The sequence below is a fragment of the Primulina tabacum genome, chromosome 2, assembly GCF_025594145.1.
Source record: "Primulina tabacum isolate GXHZ01 chromosome 2, ASM2559414v2, whole genome shotgun sequence".
In the NCBI taxonomy this organism is placed as follows: domain Eukaryota; kingdom Viridiplantae; phylum Streptophyta; class Magnoliopsida; order Lamiales; family Gesneriaceae; genus Primulina; species Primulina tabacum.
The window spans coordinates 13,346,576-13,357,174 of NC_134551.1; positions in this window are offsets into that span (position 1 = coordinate 13,346,576).

Genomic DNA, 10,599 nt, shown 5'->3' on the forward strand with positions numbered 1-10,599 from the left:
TGCCATCCAACATGAAAATCCATAATAACAACGCGAAGCAAATCTTCCAAAGTTTGAATAGTTCGTTCAGACTGGCCGTCAATCTGTTGGTAATATGCAGTACTCATAGCCAATCTTGAACCTAATGCTTCTTGAAAACTTCCCAAAAATTTTGAAGTAAATCTTGGGTCTCTATCAGAAACAATGGTGACAGGAATTCCATGAAGTCTCATTATGTTTTCAATATAGAGACGAGCCATTTTGCTATAAGTGTATGTCCGCTCGTAAGGAATAAATGTGCAGATTTTGATAGGCGATCCACTACAACCCATATAGAATCGCATCCTCTTGAAGAATGAGGTAAATGAGTAACGAAATCCATTGCAATATGCTCCCAATTCCATTTGGGATTTTCGAGACTTCGTAGGAGTCCTCCGGGTTTCTTCCTCTCAGGTTTGACTTGTTGACATGTGAGACATCTAGACACGAATTCAAATATGTCTTTCTCCATTTTCTTCCACCAAACCTGGAGTCTCAAACATGCATACATTTTCTTTCCTCCTGGATGGATACTGTAACGGCTGCAATGGGCTTCCTTCAAAAGTTCTAATTGAAAATCTGATTTTTCTTGAACAACTAGGCGATCGTTCAATAGTAGAGAATCGTCTTCAGCTATTTCGAATATTGATTTGTGACCATCAAGGACCAACTGCCTGGATTTCAGAATCTGGGCATCAGTTTTTTTGTGCATCCTTAATTCGAGAAATTAATTCGGGCTCAATCTGTACTGCAGTAACGGTGACACGCTCATCATTAATAATGAAACTCCATCCTGATGTATAAATATCTTCATGCACTTGTGAAATTCGAACGGAAGTCAAAACGACATCTTGAACTTTTCGACTGAGTGCATCATCAATTACGTTCAATTTTCCAGGATGATACTTAATCTCACAATCATAATCTTTAAGAAGGTCCATCCATCTGTGTTGTCTCATATTTAGGTCCGACTTTTTGTAACGTCCCGAAAATCTGAAAGTCCACGTGAACCACGTGCATGCAAATTATTAAATTTCTATGGTATTTTATTAAATTCTTTTAAGGATTAAATGCATGTTTATTTTATTAATTTGTGTTTAATTATTTTATGCATTTTATGAATAATTCATGCATGATAGAATTTAATTCATGAAATTTTAGGAGTTCATGCATTAGGGTTTCTAGACGCATTTCACGCTCGAACGTGGAACGGAGACCGGATAATTTTCAGGAAAATTATTTTAACAACACGATTTATTTTTATAAATTAATTTAAAGCACTTTTAAGTGTATTTTTTAAAAATGAGATTTTTCTTGGTATTTTTACCCGCAAGATTTTATTTTTATAGGTACGCAAATTTTATCGAATCAGGGGACTCTTTGAGGAATATTTTCAAAATCTTTTCAATACGAAATATTTTTCGGGAGTGCGTTTAGATTTAATGGGCATATTTTTAAGTCTTTTGGCTTAATTATCTTTGTAAAACCTTTAATAAACAAATTAGGGCCCATTAAACTTTTGATTATTATTTAATTAGCACTAACCCACTCCTTAACCTAAACCTAAACATTCCCACTAAACCTAATCACTCCACTCAGCCGCCCACCCCCTCCAATTGGCCACCTCCTTCGTGATTTGCAGCACAACAAATTCGGTGCCTCCATTCTCGATTCGGCCGTGTGTCTCCTTGCAATTTTCGTTCACAAAGAAACATCAGGCATGCCATTTACCACCGTTTTTGCATCACTCACATCATATACATGCTGTTTTGTGAGCGTCATGTGTTTAACATTCGGTCCATGCAAGATTTTTCAGAGCATAGATCGGTTAGTATGATTTTTTCGCAAATCTTTGCATCCTTCACGTTTTTCATGTATGCTTGCAAGGGGCTGTTTGTTTTGGTTGTTAGAGGACAGATCATGCCATGAGTTAGAAGATTTAAGAGCTGGAATAAGGGCTCGGTCGCGTGGAAGGGCAGCTAGTGGAGGTGTGATCGAGTAGGACTTGTATTGTGGGTAGACCGAGAGTTTAGTGCTTCCAATCATGTGTGGCTCGATCCCAGCCAAGGAGCCAACCCTTTTGGGTCTGTGACGGGGCTGGGTGAATGCTGTAAGTTGCTGGTCTTGACCCTTAAGTGGTTCGACGGGGTTAGTGCACGGTTGGTCTCGGTTGGTTCGAAGGTGGAGTGGTTTGAGCTGTGGCACACGTCCGCGAGTTTGGGGCTTCGGGCGTGGTTGGGTCGGTCCAAGGGGAGGTCCGTGAGCTGGTCTTGGTCCTAGGATGGTTTAGACCAGGGCCAATCCAGCCCGGAGTCGAGATAGGAAGGAAATAGTCGAGCCTTGTTGGGTTAGGATTTGAAGCTAGTGTGTTTGAAATTTTCAGCAACATTTGGGTTTGTTTCATGAGTCATGAGGGGTCGGGAATTGTTTGTTTTAAGGCTGGTGGAGAAGGTTTAAGTCATATTTTAAGTTGGGAAAATTTTGGTTAAGTTTCGAGTCGATTCGGGTTAAAACTGAGACCCCGGTCCAAGTTTTAAAACGAATCGATTAAGTTTGGTTTTGGGCTCGAGTTTACGTCCAAGAATGATTTTAAATATGTTTTGGGATATTTTTAAGAGTTTGGTAAGTTTCGGATCAAAATAATGAGTTTTGGATTTATTCGTGATTTAATCGACGCACGAAATGTTAATTAAATAATTAATTGAAACACCTAGATTTAAGCTTAATAAAATTATGAAAAATTATATTAAAGCTCAAATAATTATTAGAAGTCTAAGATTTTAATTTGGAAATTTTATGCTAATTTTTGGTTTAATTCGTGATTAAAATGCATTAATATGTTATATTTAAAAATTAATTTAAAAGTCATCGATTTAAGCCAAATAAAAATATGAGAAAGTTCATGTAGGCTTAAATAATTATTTGGGACATGTTAGAGTCAATGGAATTAAGAAAATGTCAAAAACGTGAAATTTTACGTCTAGGGGCAAAACGGTAATTTTCGGGTTTCCAGGGGCAGAAATGGTCATTTTGCACCCGGAGTGAGGTTTTGGTCCTGGCAACGTCCTGAGCACAAATATATGATATTTTAAATGTTCATGCATCATTTTCACGATCTTTACGCAATTATGATAAATACGTTGCATGCTTGGTTTAAAGGAAAAGTTACGCATATGCATGTTTTTATTAAGTAATGACAATGATGATATTTTTGAAGGATAGGAATTGATTGTGACTGACGATTTATATGTATACGATGACATGAAATATGATGAACTGAGGCCCGGGCTCATTGGGCGGGTAATGCTGTCGCTGATGTCCCCTGCCGCCGGGTATCACGGTTTATGGATGGATCCATCGATAGAGCTGATACGAAAGTCACAACTAATGAACTGAATTCAATTAAAAGAAAATGTTTAAGTTTATGATGACACGATGAGCTGTTTTGACACGTACATGATGATATGAGATGACATGACATGACACGAGATGATTTTACACGACACATTTATGTTATACTTTTAAGTTCATGAAAGATATGTTGAACATGATATTTTTCACTGCTGTGTGCCATGTATATGTACTTGTTATTTCTGGTACAGGTGTGTTGAGTCTTTAGACTCACTAGGCGTGTGTGATGCAGGTGAGCTAAACAATGAGGAGACTGGAGGTGACGAACTACCTGGTGCGGTGACACTACCAGAGGACCGCATGTTTCCGCACTTTGATTAGGAGATTTGAGAGGAGATGAATATTTTCATACGTTAACGATTTTTACTCGTTTATGTTCATGTATGATTTTTGGATAAGTTTGATTAATTTAAACTGCATTGTTTTTTACTGTCAAATAATTACGATTATTTTAAATGTTATTTTGAAATGTGAGCTTAACAAAAAAAAATTTCCGCACTTTTAAAATGAGTAGACGTTTCATAAATACTTCAGGTTTTTATGATCGGATAGGATTACAAAATTTTCTGCATATAAATAGTGACGCCAAATTTTTAGGGCAAACACTGGGCAGCTAATTCTAGATCATGAACTCGATACTTGCTCTCGTGGGGTTTTAGTTGCCGAGAAGCGTAGGAAATCACTTTTCCGTGTTGCATCAAAACACAACCTAAGCCCTTTAATGATGCATCCGTGCAAACAGTGAAACCACCCGAACCAAATGGAAGAGTAAGAACTGGTGCAGTGGTCAATCTCTTTTTCAACTCGAGAAAACTTGATTCACATTCATCAGACCAAATGAATTTTACATTTTTCTGTGTTAGGCGGGTAATTGGTTTAGCAATTTTTGAGAATCCTTCGATGAATCGACGATAATAACCTGCTAAACCCATGAAACTTCGAATTTCAGGAACGTTTGTTGGTCTAGACCAATTAATTATGGCTTCTACTTTGCTTGGATCAACCGAGATGCCAAAGCGTGATATGACATGACCTAAGAACACCATACGATCTAGCCAAAACTCACATTTTGACAATTTAGTATAAAGTTGTTCCTTGCGAAGTATTTGTAGGACAATCCTCAAGTGTTCAGCGTGTTCCTCTTCAGATTTTGAATATACCAAAATATCATCAATAAAAACGATAACAAATTGGTCCATCCTTGAATATACAATTAATTAAATCCATGAATACTGATGGAGCATTAGTAACACCAAACGGCATTACCAGAAATTCAAAATGACCGTATCTTGTCCGAAATGCGGTCTTTGGTATATTTTCGGCTCGAATTCGCAATTGAAGATAACCGGAACTCAAATCGATCTTTGAATAAATAGCAGTACCATGAAGTTGATCAAATAAGTCATCAATTCGAGGCAATGGGTACTTGTTCTTTATAGTAGCTTGATCCAGTTGTCGATAATCAATGCACAACCCCATCGAACCATCTTTCTTGCGTACGAACAATACTGGGGCTCCCCATGGTGATACACTAGGTCTAATGTAGCCTTTATCCAGTTTGTTCCTTCAATTTTTTTAATTCTAATGGGGCCATTCGGTATGGTGCTTTAGAAATAGGAATTGTTCCAGAAATTAATTCTATCGAGAATTCTATTTCTCTGGGCGGAGGAAATCCAGGTATTTCATCAGGAAAAATATTTTGAAATTCATTCACCACTGGGATTTCAGACAATGTTGATTCTGATTGCTCGGTGTCGACAGCATACACAAGGTATCCATCATTCTCTTGTAATAATAAACGAAACATTTCCGAAGACAATATCATGGGAATTTTGAAACGTGAGCCCTTACCATAGAAATGCCATTTTGTCCCAGAGTTAGGACAAAAACGGACTATCCCATGGAAACAATCAATGGTGGCACGTTATATTGTCAGTGTATCCATTCCCACGATACAATCAAAATCTTTCATCGGCGGAACAATAAGGTTCAAATGCAGTTCATTATCTTCACAATTCAACACGTAATCCAGTATCATTCTAGTAGACATGATGATCTTACCCATCGGAGTAGCAACAGAAATTGATGTAGGTAGTACAACAGGAGTCAAAGAATGTGATGTAATGAATGATTCAGAAATGAATTAATGGGATGCACCAGTGTCAAATAATACTCGTGCAGGATAACCAGATACATAACAATTACCTGCTATGACACTTCCTGGTGCTTCCTGAGCTTGATCTTCTGTGAGTGAAAAAACACGAGCCTGGGGTTGGTTTGAGAAATTACGACTTCCCGAGACTTGCTGCGGTGGCCCATATGACTGCTGAAAAAATTTAGCAGGTACAGTACCTCTACCAGTACTAGATCTTCCATGAAATCCTCCTCGGGCAGGTTGTGGAACATTCTTCTTTGATGGGTAAACCCTTGCATAATGACCTTCCTGACCACATTCTCGACAAGAGCCATAAACACCAACACATTTTTCATTAAAATGCCTACCTCCACAACGGTTACAGTAGGGACCAGAATAAGTAGTTATTTGAGATTCACCCTGTTGCCGATAACCAATAGAACTAGAAGAAACTGATCCAGATTTCTTAAACATCTTTTCTTTAGCTTTCAAATTTTGGTGAGTGGTTAATCTCTTTCATGTAGGAACAAACAAACCGCTTCCCTTCTTAAGTCCAGCTTCTGCATTTTTTGCTCTTTCGACTGCCTCCGCAAATCCAGTAGGTAGTTCAGACACCACATAAGTATAAATGTTGTTGTTTAGTCCATTCACGAAATGATTATATTTTGCCTTTGGGTTTGCTGCTACATGTGGTGCGTATTTTAGCATTGCAGTAAAAGTAGAGGCATATTCAGCTACAGACATATTCCCTTGTCGTAGGCTGTTGAACTCATTCTCTTTTTCGGTATAGTAAGATGGTGGAGAAAATTGTTCAGTGAATTGAGTTTTGAAGACAGTCCAACTTACCTCGATTCCTTGTTCATCAAGTCCCATCTTGCCGGATTCCCACCAATCTCTCACACAATCCTTCAGTTGGTATAAGGCAAGCTTATACTTTTGATATTCAGTATACTCCATTAAACTGGACAGGTACTCAATATATTTAAGCCAAGATTTGGATTTTCAGCATCCTCAGTACCAAAGAATCTTTTGGGACGCAGTTTTTGGAATCTTGAATCAATCTCATCCATCGTGATTTGTACAAATTGATCAACAACCTGCTCCATTTGATTTTCTTCTGTCAAAGGAGTTTCTATATGTATCCTAGGACGACCACGACCGCGTCCACTTCCTCCTCCTATTGTAGCCATCTATAAAGGCCAAATAAACAAATATATACACAAAGAAATAGTATCAATGTTACTATATAAATCCACACACATAAAAATATAAGAGCACATATGCAATTAATTAAGTTTCACGTAACTCTCGTGTGACCACAATCATCTGGAAGCATCTCTAGCTATGCTCCGATACTTTGAGCAATTTCTTAGTTTATTTCTCTGATACCACTAACTGTGGGTCCCTCGACTCTCAACGGTAACTATCATGAATTGTTTTATTTAATTACCGTTTTAACTCTACAACAGAGAATGAGATTTTAAAATTTAATGTCAATGCGGGCCCAAAAAATTCTTTTCAAAAGATATTCAGTATTATATAATGTAAAAGTATAATACGTATAATTATTGTTGATACACCACAATTAACATGTTTACTAAATTCATATAAATATTTATATCGTAATATTTGTCTTTAACCAAAACGCATATCATCCCGGATAAGTTCAACATCATACCATTTTACATATTAGTGCTCGAATAAATATTACGTAACAAAATATACCGAGCATAATTACATATATTTATTTATGCATCTTTATTTTAGCTCCTCCCTCACAGCGTCTGAATCGGCATGTATACTGACCAAGTCACCCTTACTGAGAAGTATGATAAACTGGGGTCTGTCCCCATCACAAACATCAACCCAGGGCAATCGTAAAAGATCTCCTCTACTAGTGCTAATGCTCCATCTATGAACATGATAGTATAAGTGTTTTCCTCATACGGCTCCTCACTCAGAAGTACGATGGATGCCATGTTGCCCTGATTATCAACCACACAGAAGATAATCGCCCCCGAGGGGTAAGCAATAGCCCAGTATGAAAATACCGAGATAAAAACAACATGAATTGTAACGAGTGATACATGGATGCAATGCATGATAAGGGTATATATACATGCACGGGAAATCAGTATAGCGGAAGCTGCACAATCAGTAAATGCAGCGCATAACAGCTCAAGCAACAGGCAAGGCTCGGCTCTACACTATTGTAGCGACCACTCCTCCCCCAGTCTACTACCGTGTGCCGGTCATCTCGCCAAGGACTACAGGCGTACTGCGCCTTACGACCTACAACATCTCTCGGGCTAGTCGCAGCTCCATACCATCCCGACGATCTCCTCGAATCCAAACACAATGTCGAAAGAAGTAAACACTGGAATCGAGGCACAATATGCAATGCAATGTCATGTCTTGCATCGATGCTACATATATAGAAAATATGTGTGTGTAAAATATTTTTGTTTTAGTGCATCGATGTTATGTAATGTCACAACTAATCCGCGTAAACAATTTAATATCATGTAATTCGTGTTCAACAAATTTCAAACTTTACAAATACATGTTGTATGTTACCCGGTAATAACATACCTTTTATTTTCACGAACGAAGACAAGATGAAATATACAGGAGATCAAGCTAGGAAATAACATAACATTTATGAAGTATTTATAATTTTTTTCGACTATAAATTTTGAAGTTCTGTATTATCTCACTTTCTCCCACCATAGATTATGTAAAAGCTTTATTTGATCATTTCATTCGTTTTTAGAGTCCTTAAAAGTATGAAACATCTTATCCATATTATTAAATTGTAATATTGCATCATAAAATGCTTACTAATTTAAGGTCTGGAAAAGTTAAACACAAGAACTCTAATAACCATAATTAATCAAACCCAGTCAAAACATATTTACTAAAATTATGAAAATGTTAATTTATACAAAAAAACTTAGCAGAGGTGTGGACGTCAATGAAAAAAATGAGTCCAAATTATGTTACTTAAAATTTATTATCCATTTAATATGGTGTACAAGGTACAGAAATTTATGTTTAAAAAATTTTAATTTCATTCTCCTACACCCCTCGTACCCAAGTCATCTCCTTACCAAAACATTGTAAGGTTGGATCATAAATTTATAGAATTCAAGAGTTGCCAATAATTTCATTCATATTATTTTTCTGGATGCTCCATCATGGTTTATATTTATTTCACCATAGTGCAATGATAACTTTATAGGAAACATCTTAACTTCAAGAATTCCAAACAACATTTTCACAGTAATATTAGTTAACTTATTTATAACATAGTACAATATTAAAATCTAATTATTGTTATATTTATATATATATATGTATATATATATATTTTTTTTAAAAAATTAGACATTTGAAAAAAAAACTAGCAGGAGTTGGGATTTAGGATATACCCACTGAAGCTATAAATTAATTTTATGCTCATACATTACAGATAAAATATGATCAACCAAGGAAAACATAGTAAAAAGGGACATGAAATATTTACCTTACGAGAAGGCCCTGAAGAGATGGGTAGGAAAAGTTGATTTATTAAGTTTAAATTTTATTATTTCTTAAGATGGTTTTGTTTTGATTCTTTTTTTTCCTATCCCCTCCCTTTTATACTCAGCCGATGGCCAACTTGCTGTAGGATGCAATCATGAATTGGTGTGGGTAAAATCCTTACTAAATCTAGTAAAATTTTGAGATGATATTTTCATCTGATTGATCTTCTCAATATATTTTATTATATTTATATATTTTGCATCTTCCTCATTTGTAGGGTTATTATATACGTATATATATATGTACATTTTGTCTCTTCCTTATTTGTTGGGTTACTATATGCATTATAAAATAACACACACACATATATATACACACAACTATATTTAAATTTTAGAATAATTCTTTTGATTATTTTCGGGTACACAACTATATTTAAATTTTAGAATAATTCTTTTGATTATTTTCAGGTTCTTACACTCATATCCCCTTAATTAGATTTCGTTCCGAAATCGAAATGGTAATAATGTTATGATTTTGTATTTGCAATAAATAACAATAAAATTCATACCTAGTTGAACAACCGAGGATATAACTGGCGCATTCTACTCTCTAATTCCCAAGTAGACTCTTCTACTCCATGACAAGACCGTTGAACACGTACTAGGTGAATTGTTTTGTTGCGCAAAATTTTTTCTTTCTGATCCAAAATACAAATTGGTTGCTCGACATATGCTAGTGTTGGGTCTAATTCAACTTCTTCTGGCGGCAAAACATGATTTGGATCTGGTTTATATTTTCGTTGCATGGAAACATGAAACACATTATGAATTTTTGATAATGCTGGTGGTAATGCAAACCAATATGCCAAACTTCCCACACGTTCTAGAATTTCGTATGGACCAATGTAGCGCGGTGATAATTTTCCTTTCATGCCGAATCGAACCATTCCTCTGAATGGTGAAATTTTTGGGAATACCCGATCTCCTTTATTGAATTCAAGCGATCTTCATCGCCGATCCGCATAACTAGCTTGTCGGTCTTGAGCAGATTTTATTCAATTTTTGATCAAATGGTTTTTATCATTCATTTCCTGTATCAGTTCTGGCCCAGTGAGTTGCTTTTCACCTATCTTATCCCAAAATAATGGTGATCTACATTTTCTTCCATATAAGGCTTGAAATGATGTCATTCCAGTACTACGTTGGAAACTGTTATTGTATGAGAATTCTACAAGTGATATAGCATCTTGCCATCCAACATGAAAATCCATAATAACAACGCGAAGCATATCTTCCAGAGTTTGAATAGTTATTTCAGACTGGCCTTCAGTCTGTGGGTGATATGCAGTACTCATAGCCAATCTTGAACCTAATGCTTCTTGAAAACTTCCCAAAAATTTTGAAGTAAATCTTGGGTCTCTATCAGAAACAATGGTGACAGAAATTCCATGAAGTCTCATTATATTGTCAATATAGAGACGAGCCGTTTTGCTATAAGTGTATGTCCGC